Source organism: Ischnura elegans, chromosome 6, assembly GCF_921293095.1.
Source record: "Ischnura elegans chromosome 6, ioIscEleg1.1, whole genome shotgun sequence".
Taxonomy (NCBI): Eukaryota; Metazoa; Arthropoda; class Insecta; order Odonata; family Coenagrionidae; genus Ischnura; species Ischnura elegans.
The window spans coordinates 99,224,327-99,246,474 of record NC_060251.1 but is presented as its reverse complement, the minus strand read 5'-3'; the positions used below and the strand labels follow the sequence as shown (position 1 = coordinate 99,246,474).

General features: G+C 38.6%; 1 long non-coding RNA gene and 1 other non-coding gene across 2 annotated transcripts in view; one reads left to right on the top strand and one right to left on the bottom strand.

Annotated features, from left to right (window-relative positions):
* The window catches only part of LOC124161248, a 356,365-nt gene that overhangs the window by 231,568 nt on the left and 102,649 nt on the right, over positions 1 to 22,148 (top strand). Inside the window, exon 4 of the long non-coding RNA XR_006865351.1 lies at positions 17,949 to 18,028. This is a non-coding gene — a long non-coding RNA (uncharacterized LOC124161248). The remainder of the gene's footprint in view (positions 1 to 17,948; positions 18,029 to 22,148) is intronic.
* Trnal-caa lies at positions 5,733 to 5,847 on the bottom strand. Its single transcript has 2 exons — positions 5,810 to 5,847; positions 5,733 to 5,778 (listed from the first exon to the last, which is right to left on the bottom strand). It is a non-coding gene; the product is annotated as a tRNA-Leu (tRNA).

Sequence of the window (22,148 nt, the reverse complement as noted above, 5' to 3'; positions counted from 1 at the left end):
AAAGAAGATTGAAGGCGTTCGAGACTCAAGATAATAGTAGGTGGGGAAAAACTTGAGCAGGTAGAGCAATATATATTTCGGCAGCACATTGGAGGAAAATAGATACACTATTAACGACATCAGGAAGCGAATTGTATTCGCAAGGATTTCATTGACATGAAGGAGCTTCTGAGAGGATCGTTAAGTAAGAGTTTAAAGAAAAGGTTAATGAAGAGGTTGATCTGGACTGTAGCTCTCTACGGTGCGGAAACGTGGACACTGAGGAGGGAAGACGAGAGAAGATTGGAGGCATTCGAGATGTGGGTATGGAGAAGAATGGAGAGGGTGAAATGGACGGAAAGGAAAAGGAACGACGAAGTGCTGGTATGGTTGGCGAGGAGAGGTAGCTTTTAGATGAGATACGGAGGAGACAGAAGGTATGGATGGAGCAAGTACTTTGCGGATAAGGGATTTTGAGAGCAGTATTGGAGAGTAGAATGTTGGGTAAACGAGGGAGAGGAAGGAAAGGATAATAGGGTTTTAGATAGAATGAAAGAGAGAAGGCCTTACTGCGAATTAAAGAGGAGATGAAGGAAGAGGAGACTGAAATAGTGCTTTTTAAACACTCAATGCAAACGTTCCGTAATCGTCATTACATGATAACAAATAATTAAGAAACATATATAATTCAAATGAAAAATCCTAGAAAAATATTTGTTGCAGAATTGTGAAAATATTTTACTTGATTCCCTAATTAGTTTGGGCCTACATTTAGCCATTTGTGTATGAATTACACACATTCCTGGAAGGGGGTCAGTTTCTGTCCTTGGGTTATTTCGCACTGTTGGAGTTTTTCAGGGCCAGTACAAAAACTTCATCCGAATATTAAGCCGGTCAGTGGCTAAACGCTCTAGCCGCGAGGATGCTATGCTTCCGACATCAGTATTCCATTTACGAGTTAATGCATACATTTAAACAATGAAAATCAGATTAGGTAATAGGAAACTATTGTGAACTTCAGTTTGAATGTAAAAGAATGTGCATTAACCCATTCTAGAATTACTCCGTTAAAATATATGAATTTGATTTTATAATTAAAATATGCATAATTCATTCCGATATCTCGGACGCACTTATTTTATTTTCTTATGAGCTCTAGTTGGGATGCACTACATAGTGATACTATAGCACGTTTAAATGGATGTCAGTATTCACCGATTTGCTAATATCTTGGTTGCTCCCGTGAATTTATCGTGTTAAGGAGCATTTATTTGAGACATGGCATTGAAAGACTTTTCAGTCGCCCATGCGAGGTTAATAAATGATTTTTTTATGGAAGTATATAGCAAAACATGTTCATAATTTCCCCGCGCATTTTTGTTCAATAGATTGAGCTTTTTATTTTGTATTTTTTCTAAATTTTCCATACTATTTTATCTCTTATAATCGCTGGAATCTGACCGTCCGCCATATACGGGGGGTCGGATCTCGTAGCAAATCTGATAATGGCTGCTCTTATATGTGCACCATAATTATTTATTTTAGTGATGTATGTTTTAATTATAAAATCAAATTCATATACTTTAACGGAGTAATTCTAGAGTACTTTATGCTCTACTGGGTTAAGGTTTTCGGAGTGCCATCTCTTGCTAAAAGCATTTTTAGTTACCAATAACATACGACTCATAATTACCTATGGTTATTCCTCCTGAGTGCTGGGATTGATGCCTTAAAACACCTCACTCAGCCCCCAATAATCCACAGTAAACTCATATTATCTTTTCTTTGCCAACCCATTCCGTCCATTAGCGGAGTGAATGGATCACACCTCACCAAGGGATACTGTGGAACTAGAATAAAGTAATCGCATCTCGCTATCAGCTTTAATATATGGGTTAGTCAAGGGGTGTGACGCGCAGGCAGCTTATTGTTAGACTTAAGCGGAAGGGTTGCGACAGATCGCGTTGCTTTATATCAGCGTATACATTCTGTAAGTGGGTAACATTTCATAATTTTTATTTATGAACAGTAATCAATTCTCACTTGGGCCTTATTTTTTTACACGAAATCGGTATTTTTTTGAATTTTTAATGAAATCGTTTGAGTACACTGTATATGTGGGACGTTTTTTGCATATTAGAGGTATTCTCCCGTTATCCCCAATTTACATGGGCTACCCTTTTAAATCTTCTTTATAATAAGGCCTACTTCTTTCCATCCTATTTAAAAACACTATTTTATTCCTTACTCTCCTTCCTTTACCCAAAATTCTACCCTATAACACTTTTCAACATCCCCTCCCCGATCAGCACTCGCTCCATCCATACCTTATATCTCCGCCGTATCTCATCTAGAAGCTGCCCCTCCTCACCCACCATGTCCAGCACTTCGTCGTTCTCCTCTCACTCCCCTTCACGTTGTCCATTCTTCTCCAGATCCACATTTCGAAGGCCTCCAGTCTTCTCTCGTCCTACTTCCTTAGGGTCCTTGTTTCCACTCCGTAAATCGTTACACCCCAGAGTAGACTCTTCACCAATTTTTTATTTATACTCCTACAAAACGTTTTTCTCATGAGATCCTTCCTGTTCATATACGCTTCCTTTGCTAACGCATATCTCTTCCTGATTTCCTTGCTTCCGTATGCGTTTTCCTCTAATGTGCTGCCAAAATAGTTGAATTGAATTTTTATCTTGAGTCTAGCAGTTCTTCTCGCGATTTACAAAACAAACATTGCAACAAACTGTGATTTACAAAACCGCATAGCATCGGTCTTTTTGTGATTAATCCCCTTTCTATTCTCCTCGCAACGCTTGTCTAACGCATCCACTAGAGGCTGCAGCCCCTTCGCTGTCTGCCTAATCAACGCCAGATCATCCGCGAACGTCACTTATTTTACAATAATTCCTCCCACATTTACTCCAGCTTCCAACTCATCCCACACCTCTCTAACCAGCTCCTCAGCGTACACATCAAAGACCAAAGGCGATAGTGGACATTCTTCCCTCATTATCGGGTAGGGGAAAGTTGCCTAAATCGCACCAATTTTGAAAAAAAAACAAATTAACTAAAAAATAAGTGACGCAGAATAAGTTTTTTATGCTGATTAATATGAGGAGGAATGTCTACCTCTTTCGCAATTTTTGGGGACAATCAATTCCAAGTTGAACGCATGCATAAAAATTCAATTTCAAACCTCTTAAAAACGGTGCGATTTAGGCAACCGGTTTCCTACTGGAGGCCAAAATTAGGAAATTATATTTCAACGACAATGAGAGGCAGGGAGGTAAGCTATTTTAGGTTATTTTTTTAGATCCCTTAATAGAGCAAACCACTGCATTAAAATATCGTTACATAAGGAACGAAAAAAGTTAAATAAGTCATATCTTTGACATTAATAATATATATGTAGTTTTTTTGCTCGATCAAAAATCTACAATAATTGAAATAAAATTTATAAGTCTTTTGAAGAAGTGTTTATGATTTGGAATAGTCTTTTCACGGCAGCTTTTTTAAGACTTCTTACATCGCACTGGTATAAAGAGACGTGTTGCGATTTGGGAACGACCGCCATTTTATATTAAATAATTTTCACTTCCTAAACACGTGATCATACCATGCTGTTAATAGCACTAAATGATATAAAATAGACTTCAAAAATATGATATGTAGCTAAAACTATGTAAATACAACTTATTTGTTTTCAAATCTAAGACCGAACGTAGGTCACCAAAAAAGACCGATGAAGCGAAAAGGGAAGTTTACTGTTAACTTTTCATCTCCCTGGTAGGTCCTCGATGCCTACAGCTCTAAATCTTTTGATGCTGAACTTAAGGCGTGAGCGACATCCGGTTGAACATTCGTATAAGTCCAGCGGGCTTTTTGGTGCGTGAGGAGGCACGTGGTGGTGACGGATTCTACACCACGACCTGTTACGAAAGCGATAACAAGGCGTCTCCCTCACTCTCCTTTCTCCCCTACGCTTCGCCTTGTTTTTGCTGGGCGAGTCGTTGTCGAGGAAACCGCGAAGATGCTCGGGAAGGTCAGTGGACCCTCTCCGCCGAAAAATGGATGGGAATAAAAAAAATGAAAACGGCGGGGACACAACTTTCCACTTAATGTCTTCTCGAGCCGTATGAGCACGTGGTTCTCTGCTGACCTTTCGAAATGGCCAACGCTCGTCACAAAAGGACCAGCTTCCTCGTCTGGAGAAATCGATGGGGTCCCTCACTATCGCATTTCTTTAAGATACGATTCTTTGGATGGATGGGAAAGATCTACGACTATTTTCAGCCATTCTCTCGTGGGTTTGAAGGAATAAATCGAGTAAGTTGCAAGTGGGAGACAGAGTCATGGCCAGGCGGTGCACAAATGGTCATGCCGATGACTGGGTTGCGGGAACAGTCTCTGAAGTTTTGGGCTCCAGAACATACAGAGTGAAGAGTGATGAGGGCCACATGTGGAGAAGTTCTTTCCCTTATCTAGTACAATGAATCATAGTACATACGTGCACCGCCGCCCATTTTTCATGAGTTAGTGACGTCATTAGTGTTCCGGTTCAGTTGTTCGTTCGTTGCCTCAGGGAAAGGTAAGCTGCCGTTATTCCATTTATGCGTCGAAAAAGTTTATATGATGCGACGGGTTTTAATTTCCATGGCCGTGAACTAGACCAAGAATAACATGCCGTCGGAAAGAAAACTTATTTATCTTGCAGACTGATGATGGCGGTCCTGACTTTGCAGAGGTAATGTGTCCCCCATAATAGGTAGGTACATTTGATTTTCGGGTTTGTATTCGGGATATCTGATTTGTCACCGACATGATTCGGCAGTTTGAAGGAATTATCAAGGGATAAAAATTCCTCTGGACGGAGGCGAACCATGGACCTTAGACGTACCGGGGCACTACGCTATGCAATTTCTTTAGTTCCGTATGGCAACTAGCGTTACATCCGTAGTTCTATTCCGATGACAATGAATAAAAATTATACCTGCAGGTTTGAAATAAAACACATGATTCGGCAGCTTACTCCCCTACTTCGTACTTCTTTCTTTGAAGGAAGAAATCAATCGTAATAATCACGATTTTTCGTCTTTATTAATCAACCGAATTTATGATTATGAAGTCCTTTCTCAGGACAAATTTCAATCTACCTTGTAGTATTATACGGCTGCTAATATTTCCATAGTTTCGGGAAATGACGTCAAATGTTTGACTTTGGGCGAACTTCACGACCAAAACAAGACTAAGTACGGCTGATTCTAATTGAAAGCGCGCTACGGAGCTGTATGAACCTTGCTAAAGAGACATGGCGGGCAAGGGCCAATCGTATGACCTTATAATTTGTTCTTAAAAATATATATGTTATCTCGCTAAGCTACACTTTTGGGTTAAAAATGGTTTTTAAACTTATTGCACTTACTTAATTAACAAACTTATCACCTTATTTTTTACTCTTATGTGTACATGTGTTAATTATCTTCCAAACTTTTCGACTGGGTATACGATGGTCAGAATGAATTTCATGTGTTTATATTCAAGCCGAGCTGAAAATTCATAGTAGTGTTAAAAAAAGTGGGGACAGCGTCTTTTCGTAAGTTTCTAATCATCGCAAGCGAAATAAGTTTGTCAGAAATGGGATTCGAATATTCCTCGTAATGCTGCAGAAACATTTAGTTACCGATCCCGCATTATAGATTGCGTGGAAATGTCGGGTGTTAATAAGTTTGCCGAGTCATCGCAGGCGAAAAAAAGTTTGTCAGAAGTGGGATTCGAACCCACGCCCTCTTACGAGGACCAGAATTCACATCACCCGCATGGCGGGCAAGAATATCTTGAGTCTGGCGCCTTAGACCGCTCGGCCATCCTGACAGTTGAATTATTTTCAATGGTGCTAGGCAACGCATTTTGCTGGCTCTTTTATATACCTTACATTTTCATTCATGGCTGTAGCCTTTCCAAATGCTTTTTTTTACGAAGAAGGTGAAATGAATGGAGAGGAAAAGGAACGACGAAGTGCTGGATGTGGTTGGCGAGGAGAGGCAGCTTTTAGATGAGATACGGAGGAGACAGAAGGTATGGATGAGAGGAGTAGTTAGCGGGGAGGGGATGTTGAAAATGGTGTTAGAGGGTAGAATGTTAGGGAAACGAGGGAGGGGAAGAAAAAGAATAGTAATTTTAGATAGATTGAAAGGGAGTAGGCCTAACAGTGAATTGAGGAAGGCAGTGCTGGAAGGAAAGGGTGGCTCCCAGATCACTTCTTTATTACTCCATGGAAACCTACCTTAATCGGTAGAATACTATAATAATAATCGCATAAATGATATTCAAGGAAAGATATGTATTGGACCCGCACAGCGGATAAGAATATCTTGGTTGTGGCGCTTTAGATGGCTATCCTCCACTCTTCATTTCTCCGCAGCTTTCATTACCTCACGTCTAAAATTTAGGGAAAATTGTTTTTAAAATAATTATTTTTAGTAATTCATAGCATAAATTATATCCAAGGAAATATATTTATTGGACCTGATGATCTTAGCGTAGGATCCAATGTAAATAATATACGTATGTTTTTCTTATTTCGTCGCAAAAATATTTATTCATTTATTATAGAAGTAAATTCAATCTTTTGTGGCTTTTATAGACGAAATATTTGCTTGCTACACTCTGAAAAACTCAACGGGTCATCGTTATTGCGGAAAAGATTAAAAGAAGTTTCCGTCTTCTTCTTAAGCTTTTATCAGGCTTCTCTTCTCTCCCAATCTTCTTAGAACTTCCACATTACTTGGCGGATCCATTTGATCCTCATCATTCTTCAGCCTTTCTACATTTCTCAAGCCTTTTCCTTTGATTTCTCCGCTGCTGTCATTGTCTGTGTGTGTCATTCAAATAGTGTGCCTTTTCAGGAATTCATAGTGTGCCATTTCAAGAATAGGGCAGTTTCCTTCATCAAAGAAAACGAAAGGCATTTATTGCGATTCGTAACCCAACATTAGTGCATTCATAATGTACAAATTATTTGGTTTTAGATATCCCAGTTTATACGAATGTTAATGGTCAATTTTAACCTCATTTGAAAAGTCCAGATTGGCGCCTATGCGATTCCACTCCACGTGATGTCACATGGACGTAGTTTCTATACGAGTAGATAGGAGTTTTATATCGTCTGAGATTACCAATGCACGCATGAGGCACAGAGCTCAGGGAAACATCTCTTAATGATCACCTATTAAAACTTCCTATGGTCGGAAAGTTTCCTTCGCTTGATAAGGTATTAATATTCCTTTTTTAAGCCAAGCGCTACCTGCTAGCAGTCTACACCCCGTAGCTCGCACGAAGGTGGTCTCACACGGCGGGAGCCGGAACCAGTATGACGACACACCGGCTTTTCCCAGCATTCAAACTTAGCCGTCGCGTTTTCGCGCGCTTGAAAATTTTCACTTTTCATTTAATCGCGATAAATTGATATCGTCATTTAAAAATCTAAAAGCGTGAAATACGTACTCCAGAAGTAATAATCTTTCGACTTAGGCTATAAAAAAGAAATAGGAATCCACTCTATTAACGAAAAAGTTTTTTCGGGGAAGAGGAAAAAGTTCATAGATAAATACGTGAAAAGGTCAGGACATTAATTGATAGAATTTTCCCCCGTGGACACGAGCGACTGTCATCACCACAATGTCGCGAGCACAGAAAGATTCTCTTTTCGGACACACACCAGCGTATTTTTTTTTGCTTAGCGCTGACGCAGCATCCACTTTATTCACCACGTGCGTATTTTTAGACATTTCGGCCCGGAGGAATTAAAAAAAGAAGTAGGCAGGCATTATCGATTTCGCCAATTTTTTTTACCATTTCATTCCTTTTTTTAATACTTTTGGAACTCTTGTAACTTGTCAACTGCAACCTGCGAACGTGGGCACATTTCCTTCCCCAAAATCCTTTTCCGAGCGAAATTCTCGATAATCCACATCAGTGAAGGGGATTTGGTCGGACTGTGACGAAGTGAGCCTCCGCGCGAAAAAAAAAATATCGAAGAGAAAAAAAAGCAAAAACAAATTACGCCGTTGATGTTCGATTGCGGATCCGGGCCCAGAATTAACGCTAGTTTCATCCAATTGCAAATGGTCGATAAAAAAGTCATCAACTAGGTGATTTCGCTGGTTCTTCAGTGCTTCTATCCACGATTTCTGAGCATCCCGCGAATTTGAGTTTTCCGTTCAATTTTGATGTTCCAGCGTAAACCGCAATGAGGAGAAACAGGTGAATATTTTGCAAGAAAAAATAATTTGCACCTTTTAATTTGGCCGCAAAATGATAATTATATCCTAGCAGAAATGTAACGAGGAGAAATCAGATGAAAATTTTCCATGAGAATTTATTTTTCACTTTTTTATCCAACCCAACATTAAAGCTAGCTTTATCCAATTGCAAATGGCGGATAAAAAGTCATCAACTTCGGAGGTTCTTCAATTCTTCTATCCACGATTTCTTATTATCCCACGAATTTGAGTTCTCCGCTGAACTTGATGTCACCGCGTTCATAGCTATGAAGAAAATTCAGGTGAACATTTTCCACGAGAATTAATATTGCACTTTTTAATCTAATCTCAAAATGATAATTATGTCCGAACAGAAATATAATGAGGAGAAATCACACGTAAATTTTCTAGGAGATTTTTTATTCGCGTTTTAATCTAACCTCTAAATGATAATTATTTCCTAACAGAAATATAATGAGGAAAAATGAGGTGAAAAGTTTCTAGGAGAATTTATTTTTCACTTTTAACTATGACCCAAAATTAGCGCTAGTTTCATCCAATTACAAATGGTCGATAAAAAAAGTCATCTATTTCACGATTTCGTAGGTTTTTCAATCCTTCTATTGACGATTTCTGAGCATCCCACGAATTTGAGTTATACGTTGAACTTAAATGTTTCAGCGTTCACCGCAACGAGGAGGAACCAAGTAAATGTCTCCCAGAAGAATTTATTTCGCACTTATTAATTTAACCTTAAAAATTATTATAGTGACCCAACAGACATGTTATGATATTCCAACTCCGTAAAAATAAAACTAATAATACTGAGTCTATGAAATTTTAATACATCCTTGAGTTGAAGCGAAAGTGTTAATTTTAAAAATCACCCAGGTCTGTCGAAAATCAATGTGCTGTGGCAAAAGAAGCAAGCTATGCATCTCAGAAGTAGTGTATGAAATTTCAATTTGTATTAAAAGTATCGTGAAAAGCTAAAAGGATACTAAAATGTTGTGCTGCACATACGAGTGTATATTTTATAATTTACAGATCTTAAATATATTAGAGTTATTGGACCAACCCATAAGCTAAGGGCTAATGAAAAATAAATGCAGGCCGTAAGTGAGGTTAAATTAGTTACCTTTCGGAAAAAAAGTTCATATCTTCATTATCTATGGGAAACTCTCACTTTATCTCTGAATCCTTTTTTGTTAGATTGCTGTGGCAACGGATGAATTTTAGAGCTGATTTGATTTATGCCGTCTTTCAATTAATCTCAAGTTGGAAATACATTTTGGTCTTTGGAGTGATTATTATGATCTAATTGAAGAAAATTTTGGCAGAGTTCGAGTTAAAAAATATTATTGTGTATACTTAATGCTTCTTGTTGCTAATATTGGGGCCGAGTTCTATCTCTCGTCGAAGTTTACCGTCACTAATGCGCTAGAATCAAAATCATCTTACCCGTTATTCTGGTATGGTGAATTTTGTCCGCGTTAGAGATCGTGGGATCGAATTGCACTTCTGATAATTCTTTTTCCACCCAATGCATCTTGACTTTGCTGTTACACAGTAATCTTAATATTATCTTTATTGTTAATATTAAAATACATTCAGATGCTTAAATATTTTTAGTGTTGATTTATCAAGTACTACATGTTTCATTTGATGATTATTTTGATAGTTATAGGGTTTCATAATCCGAGTGTCCTTGCCGAATGACTAAGGTTTTAAAGTTTGAATTAAAGCTTGTAGGATTTTTGCATCAAATTTTGCGATCCTTCTAGTCCAATATATCACCTGCTTGGTCGACTGTTCTCCATTTTTTTCGCTTCGAAAGCTCTCGCGTGGGAAGTGAAGGGTAATAAAAAATACCGAAGATAATGTGCCCGGCGCAAGTCGAGGGAGATAATTAAGCCATGGCGGGGAACCACGACTCGTTTAACGGATTAAAATTTCGCCCTACCCAATTACGTCCTTTGCCTTTTCTTTTGTTTTTTCCGTCTTCCCTGGTGGTCGTTAAAAAAATATGCAAGTGAGATTTCTTTATATTATTTCAAGAAATTTCTCTCAGTCGGTGAGGCAAGTTAAGAAAAACACCCATTCCATTTTTAAAGTGTGACAAAATTCAGGATTAAGGCTTGAAAATCTCTTTCATGACACTTTACTTCACAATTTCAATCGTAACGTAACCAGACTCCTAGACCTTGCCGATTGCTTGATAAGTATTCAGTAGATACCTAAGGCTTTATAAAAACAATGTGATTTTCAGTGACGCCTCAGTTACACTTGAAGTATATTAAGGATTAGCATTAGTGGTGCTAATACACCGAAGTTCATTTTTTACTCACTTAACAGTAACGATAAAAAATGCATTCCAATAACATTATTTTTAGTAAGAAATATTAAAAACTATTTTACCTGATGCAGCACTCTGACGACTGAAGTTGAAGTATGAAATAAAATTAGGAATACTAGGAGGGGGAGAAATTACAAGTGAGCAATCTTTTTGCAATTATAATAATTCGCGTCTTCACTCTTTCGGCATCGGGACATTTTTTCGAATTTTCCTTAGGTATTGTATTCATCAAATATGGATCAATAGACCTTTGGCCAATAAGATTCAGGGTAGGGGGCTGGCCAGGGTAATTTTTATTATAAAAAAAAATTCATTATAGCCAGTTGTTCCAAAGTTAAATCATAATAAAATAACATTTTAAGTGTAGGCACGCATTAAAATTCGGAAGTGCAAAAAGGAAAATTTTCCTAAAATGATAAAAAAGTGAAAATAGTCACTTCGGTAATTTCTTTTTCTCATTCTCTTGTTTGTCCTGCTGATTGTCATACCCTATTTGTATTTTTATTTATTTATTTATTTCGGCATAAAAATATTTATTGATTGTTGGCATTGAATTCTTACTTTTGTGGCTTCTTTAATTAAATCATATTGCCTGGAATATACTGAAAAAACTGGAATGGCCAGCGTCAGTGTTGCCTCGAAGCGAAAAATTAGAAGTAGTTGCTAGATCATGGAACTCCTTCGATGGCTTTGACCATGGGTATATAATCTAGTGTTTTCGTGTTCAGATAAAGGGAATTCTGGCCCCTACATCCTCATCCATTAACCCTTTGTGGGTAACTTATCCAATTGTAAAATTGTATTTCGTGCCATTATATTTCTTCTCTCCGGCGCCCAAGACGGCAATCAAACGCTGAGCCCCAGGGCCAACGTCCACCGGCAAGCTTTCCCCATGGTCTGTAATTAATCCTGGGCTCGAGAGATTCTGGCTTGTTTGAGCATTAATAGGGAAGGCAGATTCAATTATCACTGAGAATAATTCTAAATTAATTTGATTAAAAAAAATTCGGATGCTCTTTCTCCTTTTTGAGTGTTGAATTCAATGGCAGTAAATTTTAAATCGAAATGGGCTAAATGAAAGCAAATGCCATGCTCGAAGTCAGTCGATCTGGCTAACAAATCAGGACTAACAGGAGATATCAAATGCTGTCTATTAGAATCAGTTCTTCTGTTGCTCCATAAATAACTATTAGCAACAGTATTAACATAAATAATGATCTTATATATCTCAAATTATACTAGTCGTTGTTGTCTCTTTGACTGATCCATTTATCCTGTAACTAATCAACAACTCTTGACCCTTGACAACCCTTTAGCTTATTTCTTTAATTTAAATTAGCAATTGGTTAATTCATTAACTTCAACACTGTCATTTCAATATTGGTATTCGGTGCAGTAGCCGAACGAACAAGTTGTCTCTGTAAGGTCACTTTTAAAAGTATAAGTATATTCTTTTTACAGCACACAAGTATCCTGTATGCGAGTTAGATTTTCCTCACATTACAAGTAATATTACTAACCTATTCGCAAATATACATAAGGAAAGGAATACGATGGACTTTTATGTTTCAATGATACCTTTATGAATCTCGACAATCGCGTCAATTCTGTATCATGTTTCAGAAAGATAATCCTAAAATCAAAGAACTTCCTTATTTTTAACCCCAGAATATCATTTACCAGCGTTATTCTATAATATTCAATGGAATATTCTTTAACATCTCTTCTCTGATGAGATTATTTAAACGCAACCAATTTACAGCATTTCAGTTGGAAATTACTACCTTAGCCATCATTTCTGTGTTTACACTCTTCGCTATTCGTCCGTTCTGCCCATTTTCATCACCACATCATAGATGTCACCAGTCGTCACGCTTATATTTACATCTGGTTGCTATGGTCAAGTTAAAAATCGATAGATTATGTATCGATAGAAGAAATGTCAAACTGCATAAGCAATAATGACGGTCGTCAAGGGGACAGTAACTAAAAAACGCTAAAATTTCAGCATTTTTATGTATTGCTATTCAAATTTCACCGTGAATCACATGGAAAACGAAAATTGATTTGTAATTCCAAGAATGTGCATTTCTTTTTCTTGCTAATGGTATATGATTTAACTAAATGTTTCCATTATGACTAATATAAATATGCAAAAGAAAAAAGATCTGCAGGCATTAATAACGAACTTTATATGCATTAGTTATGGAAATGATTCATGGCCCAATCCAGGGCCTCATGGACCCTGCGGAATAATGAAAAATAGTTTACAACATATTCTCAGTAGTGATGGACTTAGTCGGTCATTCTCGTGATCCCAATCACGGTGACAATTCATTTCAGTGACTCTGTCATGAACGGGAGGTCATGATTGAATGGGTCATGATTGTGGAAAGTGGACGGCAATCACGACCGAGTAGGCAATCACGACTGCGTAGACAATCACGACCGAGGGGGCAATCACTACCGAGGGGGCAATCACTACCCTGTTGTCAATCATGACCCGCTTATCGCTTTCTTCTTAAGGACAATATCTATGTATATCTTGTTAAAGGAGAGATGAGTTGTTATTATCATTAATCTATAAAGTTTTTTTTCATTTATTAAAACGAGAAACTAGTTAATTTTTATCTTAATTACTTCCAAAACATTTACAAATATAGAATGTGCCTTAATTGTTGTTTATTACACTCCTTTTATTGTTTTTCAAGGTACAGAATCAACGATAATTTCCAATCATTCGTGACCCATAGGGTTAGTGATCAATATTTTTTTATGGAAAGTCAATATTAATAATGGAACTAATTGAAAGGCATGAGAGATAAATGGGCTCTTTCAAGATTTTCGGCATATCACCTGAGATATGAAGGCCATAGGTACCCTGAAATGTCGATTATAGAAAACTTTACAATTATTACGAACATTGTCTCTAAAAGTGATTACAATACCATGCCATTCATCACCACGAGTGAAAGAGCAGTCAAAAACGGTCAATTCAGGTCGCGAGTGACGTTCATCAACCGCGACATCTTCGAAGAATGATAGCGATTGGACTGTGTTTGAGAATGACCTATGCAATGAGCAATCACGAATGACCTAATGGCTGGCGATTGACGGAGAACGACCACGATCACGAATGACCTGCGTCTAGAACAATCATGAATGACCGACGATCGCGACTGATGGAGAACGTCCACGGTCACGAACGACCGACGGGAGGAAATGATCCTCTCGGTCATCTGAATGATCCCGTTCACCGATCAATCTCGGAGATGACCCTGGTCATATGATTCGATCGTTCATGACCGACCCATCACTAATTCTCAGTCTTACTGAACATAATCACGAAATTTCATAGTAATCGGTTCAGCCGTTTCGGAGAAGTTTGTCTACGAAAAACTGAGACACGAGAATTTTATATGTTAGAGAGATAGATATCATTTATCAAACTACACTTATCAAACATGTTTGCTAGAAGTAACAGAAGTACTATTCAATACTCGATATGAATCCAAATTGCGAAGAGTTCGATCAGAAACTGGTATTTCTAACTATGTTTTTTGCAGTGTGTACTCGCTTTCTGTAATTCTTTATCAATTAAAATTTATTTTACTGTAGTTCATTTCGTAAATTCGTTATGTTATGATATTAAGTAGGTATAAATTGAGTGTTACAGGGGAACATGCTCTCAACGTTATTTTGTATTTGAATTGAATAAGTTAGAAACTCTGTCAGACTCTGTCATAACACTATATAGCTACGGAGTGAATCGGTGCCAGATGCTGACGTTAAATCTAGTTGTCGCGTATCGTTTTTCGGCTTATCGTGACATCAAAGACTCCTTCCTGTCTTTTCCCCTGGGCCTGCGACTCTGCGGATGAAGCTGCGCGTGCGTCAGGATAAAATAACCCCTTTCAGCGAGTGGACCCCGCCCCTCTCGTCGGATCCGATCCCTTTTGTGGGGCATCAAGACTCAAAGGGGTAAGTGAGGTGGACTGAGCACAAAAGGCAGACTTCACTCCCCCCCCCCCCCCCACCCTCACGGCGGAGTCTATGTAGTCCATGTATTCCAACTTTCCGTTTGCCTGTTACCGGCACAATTCCTAACGAGGTTGATTCGCGACTGCTTGAGTCAAGCTATCCACGGAAACTCTCTTTTGTAAATACAGGGTTATTCTAAATGATGGACCCATTTTCGAAACTCCATATTTATTCAAGTACAATTCCAAAATGAAATAGTTTCCTGCCAATGAGAAGATGACGTTCAAAGCTTTATTTTAATAATGTGTGACGTCAACTCAATTTAACGACTTCAATAATTTGTAATTATTAATTAGTTTTTAATAATTATTTAATAATTATAAATGTGACCTGGCTATGATTGAAATGTATTAAATTCCTGGATATAGTTTTTAAGAAGTTTCGTATATTCATTTATTATAAAGTCTAACACCAGGTATTTTCGCATCCAAACAAGATAGTTGTCATAACACTATATAGGGTTATTCTTAATGATGGACCATTTGCAATACCTTGTATTTATTCAAGTACAAATCCGAAATTTTACAAGCTTTATACCAATGGAAAAAGGAAGTTTCAAAGCTTTTCAAAATGTGTTATATCGATTTTATGTAATAAATTAAAAGAATTGTTCAAATGAAAGGTATTCGCCCTTTTCCACAGTTATTTAATGCCTACGACACGTTTCGGCTCACAGAGCATCATCTGGTACAAGACATTTTAGTAATATTACAATGTAGCACATGAGAACATCAAAGTAATAAATTATATACATCCTATTTATAAATGGCCACTATTGTGTAGGTTTGGAATATTTGGAGAGAGAAGACAGGAGTCAAGAAAACATATTAGGAAAACGAACAACCTTATAGGCGACACCTTGAGACATGACGGCCATGAACGCCATTTCGATACAAAATAATTTCCTAACAAAGTAATCTCAGCTATTGAACCGAGAATGTCTATCTTATATCGGGGAAAAATTCTCAACTTTCGATCTATATTCATGTAACAAAAATCATGAAAATAAATCGAACAAAAAGATTTACTTTTGATTATTGAAAGCCGATATGGGTCCCTATTAGCGTTTACGGCGCGCGATAGCTGAAAAAATACTGTGACATATGTTCAGATCTGCAAGCTGTTCCTCTATCCACTTGCATAGTTTGCTATTGCCAATAGTTTTGCTAATAGGACGACTGTCACTACCGTACCCTGGAACAAGCGTGCCTGTTCTACTGGGAAATGAAAAACTCCAGTGGCCGTAACAGGGGACCTCGTCACAGGTATAAACAAAACACTGTGTTGGTATGCTGGAACGGGAAGATTCGCAGTAGTGACCAACCCCAGCTTCTCTACCGGAAACCCTTCACTAACACTCGTTCAACAATGAAGAAACCTTCGCGAGGGTTTTGGGGGGCCTCGCTAAGGCTGCTTCAGTTAAGAAATCACACACATACACAATCAATCACACACGCACACAATACTTACTCCGTGGTTTCTACTCTGGGAGAATTTGCTCGAAAACGAGCGAATGAACTGCCACCTGTACGGGAGAAGCGTACCGGTTTCGGAATCCAAGATTCCCTTCTCAACGCAACGGAGGATTTAAGCTTCACTTCAACAAGGTTGAGTGATGTAAAAACGATAGACACCGCTGAAATATATAGCTAGAGAGGGAGGGGGACGGTTGTGGGGTTAAGGGTGGAAGAGGAGAGGGGGAATTGTGGTTGGGCGTAAGGCGTACCCATTCTACCCTAATATATGGAACAGATAAAGAAGAATGTGTGAGAGAAGAAATGCGTAAGTGTGAAAAGATTAGCTAATACGAGAACTGAGTGGAAAGCTGCTCAAACTAATCTAAGGATTGTTGACAGTAACGATGGTCATGGAGTATTTTGGTGGCAACAAAATAAATATATATTCTGTTGAAGGTAGTAAAATAGTAATTTTAAACCCGCATGAAGGGAGTAATTGTAAGTGCAATGTCTCTTCGTAGTTGTGACACTTTAAAAGGTTATCGTCCTTTTCCACCCAAATGGCATACAGGCCTTATTGGTCCGGCGTGCTGCAACTCAAAACAGACAGGTAATGACTATTACGAGCTGCCATTTACAGCGGAGAAAGTTCCTCGGGGTTGGCGATCCTTGGCTATTTCAGCGCTGTTGGTCGTGTCTAATTGCTTCATTGTGCAACGTCTATTCCTGATCGAGCCTAGAGATTGAAACTAGGCCTTCCAATTCCTTCTCCTTGCCTGCACTCTACTGTCCAGTGGCCTAGGAACAGGTAGGGTGTCTCGTGCGAGTAATTTGTTTCCCAATGCAAGACTTCGCATTTGGCAGTACGTAGAGACTAATACTATATACTGCGAAATGTGTCATAGGTAATGGGCTTTGTGAACTAATAGATACTATCAAGTAATCACGAAATGTACAATTAAACTTAGCTGTGCCTGCTACCGTCCATAAATTGATTCGATTAATTAATTCCCAGGGAAATACTTCGACAAATTAGTATAGATTATTGTCTCTTTATCAATAAAACTGCCAAACAGCGGGATATAATCAAATTATGACTTCTATGGTGTGAGAAATATATAGCGTGATGGAGTACTAATATGTTTTTCAATTTCTGCGTCTTATGGAGGCCATATGATCAACACCTGGCTCTGACTGAATTGTATTGAATTCCAGTAGATAGTTGCAATTTAAGAAATTTCGTTTATTCATTTATTGTTGAGTCTAACACCAGGTATGTCACCAGGCATATGTTATGAAGTCTAACACCAGGAATTACATTACTGTGGAAAATGGCAACTGCCTTTCATTTCAACAAATAATTATATTCATTGTATAAAATTGATTAAACACATTTTGAAAAAAAAAGATTTCATCTTCTTCTTTCCAATGGTGAAAAGCTTGTTAAATTTCGCATTACATAAATAAACGCGAAGAATTGAAAATGGTCCATCACTAAGAATAACCCTATATAGTGCTATAACTTATCTATCTTGTTTGGATGCGAACAATGCTTACGTTGAGTTTCAAATTTCGTTAAAATCCAATGTAAAATGACACTTCTTTTTCGGGTTATAAAATTAATTTAGTTAATCATTGGAGTTATTAAAAGCCATCGCAGAGATATGGAGATTTTTAATCCTTGTTTATTTACTATAATCCCATAATGTCATTATGAAAAATTAAATGTATTGAATCAGATATTTAGTAACAGTGTCTCACTCCATAAACGTTTCCATTGTGCAACATCAGTAGTGACGCAAAGTTTGATAAGTCTCTTGTCGTAATTAACTTACGATTTATTTTTTTTGTTCACAGGATTTCACCTTATGTAACGACGAAGAATCTCAAGGCAGCTGTGTTATGGAGCATGCTGTATCACCTTAACGAGGAGATGGGTAAGTAATTGCTATCACGCGCTGAAGGGAAACTAATATGTTTGTTCAATCCATCAATTCGAGCCTGTGAAATTAGTTCCGGTAGGCCAGCCATTCTTTATGGCCTTATTATGCTGACTTTCCTCAGAGTATGATCCATTCTAATTTTGTAAGAAGAATAACTGAGGAAGTTTTGCGTGCCTTGTGATGACATCTGAGATGCTCGAGGGAATAGACTCTTTAAGGGGTTGGCATATTGAGGAAACAATCTGAGGCTTCTCGTTTTTTGTTGAGAACCATCTTTTGTGAAATGAAAAATCTTAGAAAGTTCTAGTTAATTAGGATTTTATTATGCAGGGATTTTTTTTACCGGAGATTTCAGATGCATCGGCATTATCAACAATTGGCCGTGATCAATGGCTTGTTCCTCAGTTATATTTTAAGGTAGTATATCGGCGTCGGCTGAAGTCAAGTGATGCACTCACTGTTATTTACGCAAAAGAGTCGCCAAAAATTTTAAATAAAAGAAAACATAATTAGGAATGAAATCTGAATGCAATTTTGCTCCTTAAAACAAGCAAACGTAAAAAAATGTAAAAACGTATGTACAGCAGTCAACTTGACTAGTTTCAATACTACATTCTTTATCTATGCACACTGAACTGTTGACGTAACACCTTGACTAAATATTCACGATTCAAGTGGTAAATCGTAAATGAAATATAATTTTTATATTTTATTTAGGATTATAGAACAGTCATTTCCAATTGGCACCAAGAGGATCACGCCTGAACATCTTATCTGACGGATGCAGTGCTGAACTTGACCTCATGGTTTCACCGAAAGTGGGGATGAGATAAAATCTGAAAAACCTCTGCCATCGCCGGTACTTGAACCCAGGCCTCCGGGTTGTAAATACAACAATCAGACCACCAAAGCGACGAGATTTCCACCGTGAACGCTTATCGCTGGATTTACTAAATAGCATGTACCCCCTAAGACCACGCCCTAAGCATTGTTCCGTAATGATGACGCGTTTCCGATTATATTAACTACCCCTTTCCGAATCTTCACGCTAACCCTGTCCCCAAGGCGCCAAGGAGAACACGGCTTAACGTCCCATCAGGCGGACGCAGAGCTGAACTTGAGGTGCACTCCATAAAGGTCTCAAGTGGTGATAGGATGAACATCATCATTCATTCAACAATACTAAGATTGGTTTCACGCTGTTCTCCTATCCGCTAGATTTTTCATAGTGGCGTATTTATTCTTTGCCCTTCTACGATTTTTTCCATGGAGGGATTTTTGGGAGACAAGATAGCATCTGAAAAAACTCTTCCACTGCTGGTACTCGAACCCAGAATGAGAAACAAATATATTCTGCTGCACACTAATTGATGATGATTGCAAGGCAATAGAAACACCTGTTGTGAGCTGTTAAATAAGACTAGTGGGAAGCACCATAGGCGGATTTATGGGGGTAAGGAGCACTCGGGCACGTGCCTTCCCTCCCTTGATACCCTTAAAAAATACACAAGATTTGTAATACAGTTCTCATTACGTTCGTTAAGTTTTGTGTATTAAGCAGTCTCATTCATTTAATTTTATATTACTAACTTTCATTACAAAATAAATATAATATTCCGTACAGTAATAGTTGTGTGTTATTTTTAATATCAAAATGAGAAGTCCGTTTGCCTGTCAGGCCCACGAAAAAAAATTCTGGAACCGCTCTTAGGCAGTATGATATCTTCTTATACCATTCGATATGCTGTTCCATGATATCACTCCGGAAAATTTTGATTTTACTTGAACTCAGGCCCGCGGAATGTGAAGCCAACATTCTAACCGCGACAGCAACCCGTTTCCCCCGTAAATGTTAGTAGCTGGATTCACCGAAAAGAGTCGTTCCGTAATGATGACGTGTTTCCGATTATTAACTCCCCCCTTTCCGAATCTAACACGTCCCCCTTCTGCCGCTCCCCCCCAACAGCGATTCCCCCACACCTGCTGCTGCATGCTTGTTTCCGCATCGTTTCGTGTCGTCGGCGGAAGAATTTTCCCGAGTCCGACCACGCGCACGGAGGGACCGTTGTCTTCTCTCTCGAGTCCTGCCTCATCCCCACCACACGAAAACCGCCAAAAACACCACTACACACACCACACCCCTTACTTCCCCCCCCCCCTCCCACTCCTGCGCTACCACAGGAGCCTCGCCGATTACACTCCAGTGCTCATTCATCCAACCAAGAGGGGGGGAGGGGACGGTCTCGGAGGCAGCGCCGTTGAAATTTCCCGCGGCCGTCTGCCGAACCACCACTCCCAACGCGACCTCAACGCAGACTCCCCTCAAAACCATTTCATAAAACCTCTCCCCTCCATTAACCGACTTGGCTTTATTATTTTTTTCACATATATGTACTGTGGATCAAAAACGGTTCCCTGAAAATGCATTGTGAAACATTTTCCGGGAAATGCAATAAGAAATATCGACGCTGAAATTGCCGATGGTTTTTGATGCATTGACGCAATAATACATTTACTAAAAACTAGCATTTAATTAAGAGTATTATTCGATCAAATCGAAATAAATCATTAAACGTTATGGTACGTATGATATTTGTTGTTTTTTTCCCAAAAAAAATTTACAGTGTGGAGTTGCGTCACTTGTGGACGATATTTCACTTCCTTTATTGTTCTATGTTATTCTTAGCCCATGTACAAGAAGATAGAAATTCCAATACCGTAATTTCATAAACTCTAAACCGAGACATATAACATCCACCGCTTACGGAAAGCGATGAGAAAACAAAAAAAAAATGTACTATTAAAAAATTGAAAATTAATATTGTAATCCCCATTTTTTTGTGAAAAGCAAAAAAATACACTTGACCCTATGTTACCCTGTTACGTGCACAGCGTGTCGATAACCCGTCATGCAGTGATCATTAGTGAGCTGGAGAGAACATTTTGTTTTAAAGAAAATCGCTTTATCATTAATCGATTTACTAGATTACATAAGCCTATCCGTTTAACATTCTCGCGCATTACTGAGTGAAATTTAGTATCGTCGCAACGAGACCTATGAATGATATACCACAACAGAGTTAGATACGTTTTCAAGGAAACCGATTGTGGCGCCACTATTCGTGGGGAAACTTTTTTCATCCATGGTAAACAGGGTGTTTCAAGAGTAATGTGCAATGATTCAGGTGGTGCTAGGGCAGATAGCTTTAAGATTTATTGTCCCATATACTTGGAGTCTCAACCCCAAATTTACTGAGCTGTGGCAACGCAAATATTTTTAAAATGCACTTTGTATTTAGCATGAAAACGGATTTTCTGATGTATCCAGATTTTTCGATAGTTAATTTAATGCTGTGGATTTTTAAGGACATTAAATACTTAAGGTTGGGCAAAAGTCGATTGTAATTGCCTGAAACAATTAACCGTTGAGCTTAATTAAACTAGAGCTTTGAGCGAGTATCAACCATATGATTATATAATCTCACCCATTTTGAGATAAATAGCCTCAGACTATTATGATAGCACATTTGCGTCCACCGTTACCTATTTAACGTCCTTAATATCCAATTTATAAAAATAAAATGTCGAAAAGGCTGGATACCCAAGAAAAACCGTTTTCATGGTAACTACAAATTGCATCCAAAAAGTGTTTGCGTTGCCATGGCCCAGTAACTAAGGAGTAGCGACCTTATCTTTATGGACAAGTGATACCCAAAAATTTCTCCCCTACCATCTCCTGAAGTATTGCAGATTCCTCCTGTGACACCCTATAGAAACAATCCAGCCATTCTCCCTCATCCCCCTTCCTCTTTCTCACGCTTTGCTCCCCCACCTCCTCCTCAAGAGGTCTCCTTCCCCTACTTTCCTCTTCCCCTACCCCGCTTCCTCGTACCCTCCCCTTCGTAACTCCAGCGCGGTACCTTTGACTCAGTTAGCGGCCGCGTGCGAACGGGGCAACACCGCTGGAACGGAGAGCGCTTGGTGCTGTCGATAGCCCCGCGGTGGAGTTTCTTATTTACGATAGCGCCCTGGGAGAGGTGCTATCTATAGCGCCGTCGCCATCGGATCATTGTTACCTTCCTCGTGTGCCGCACTATATTCCTAACGACAATCG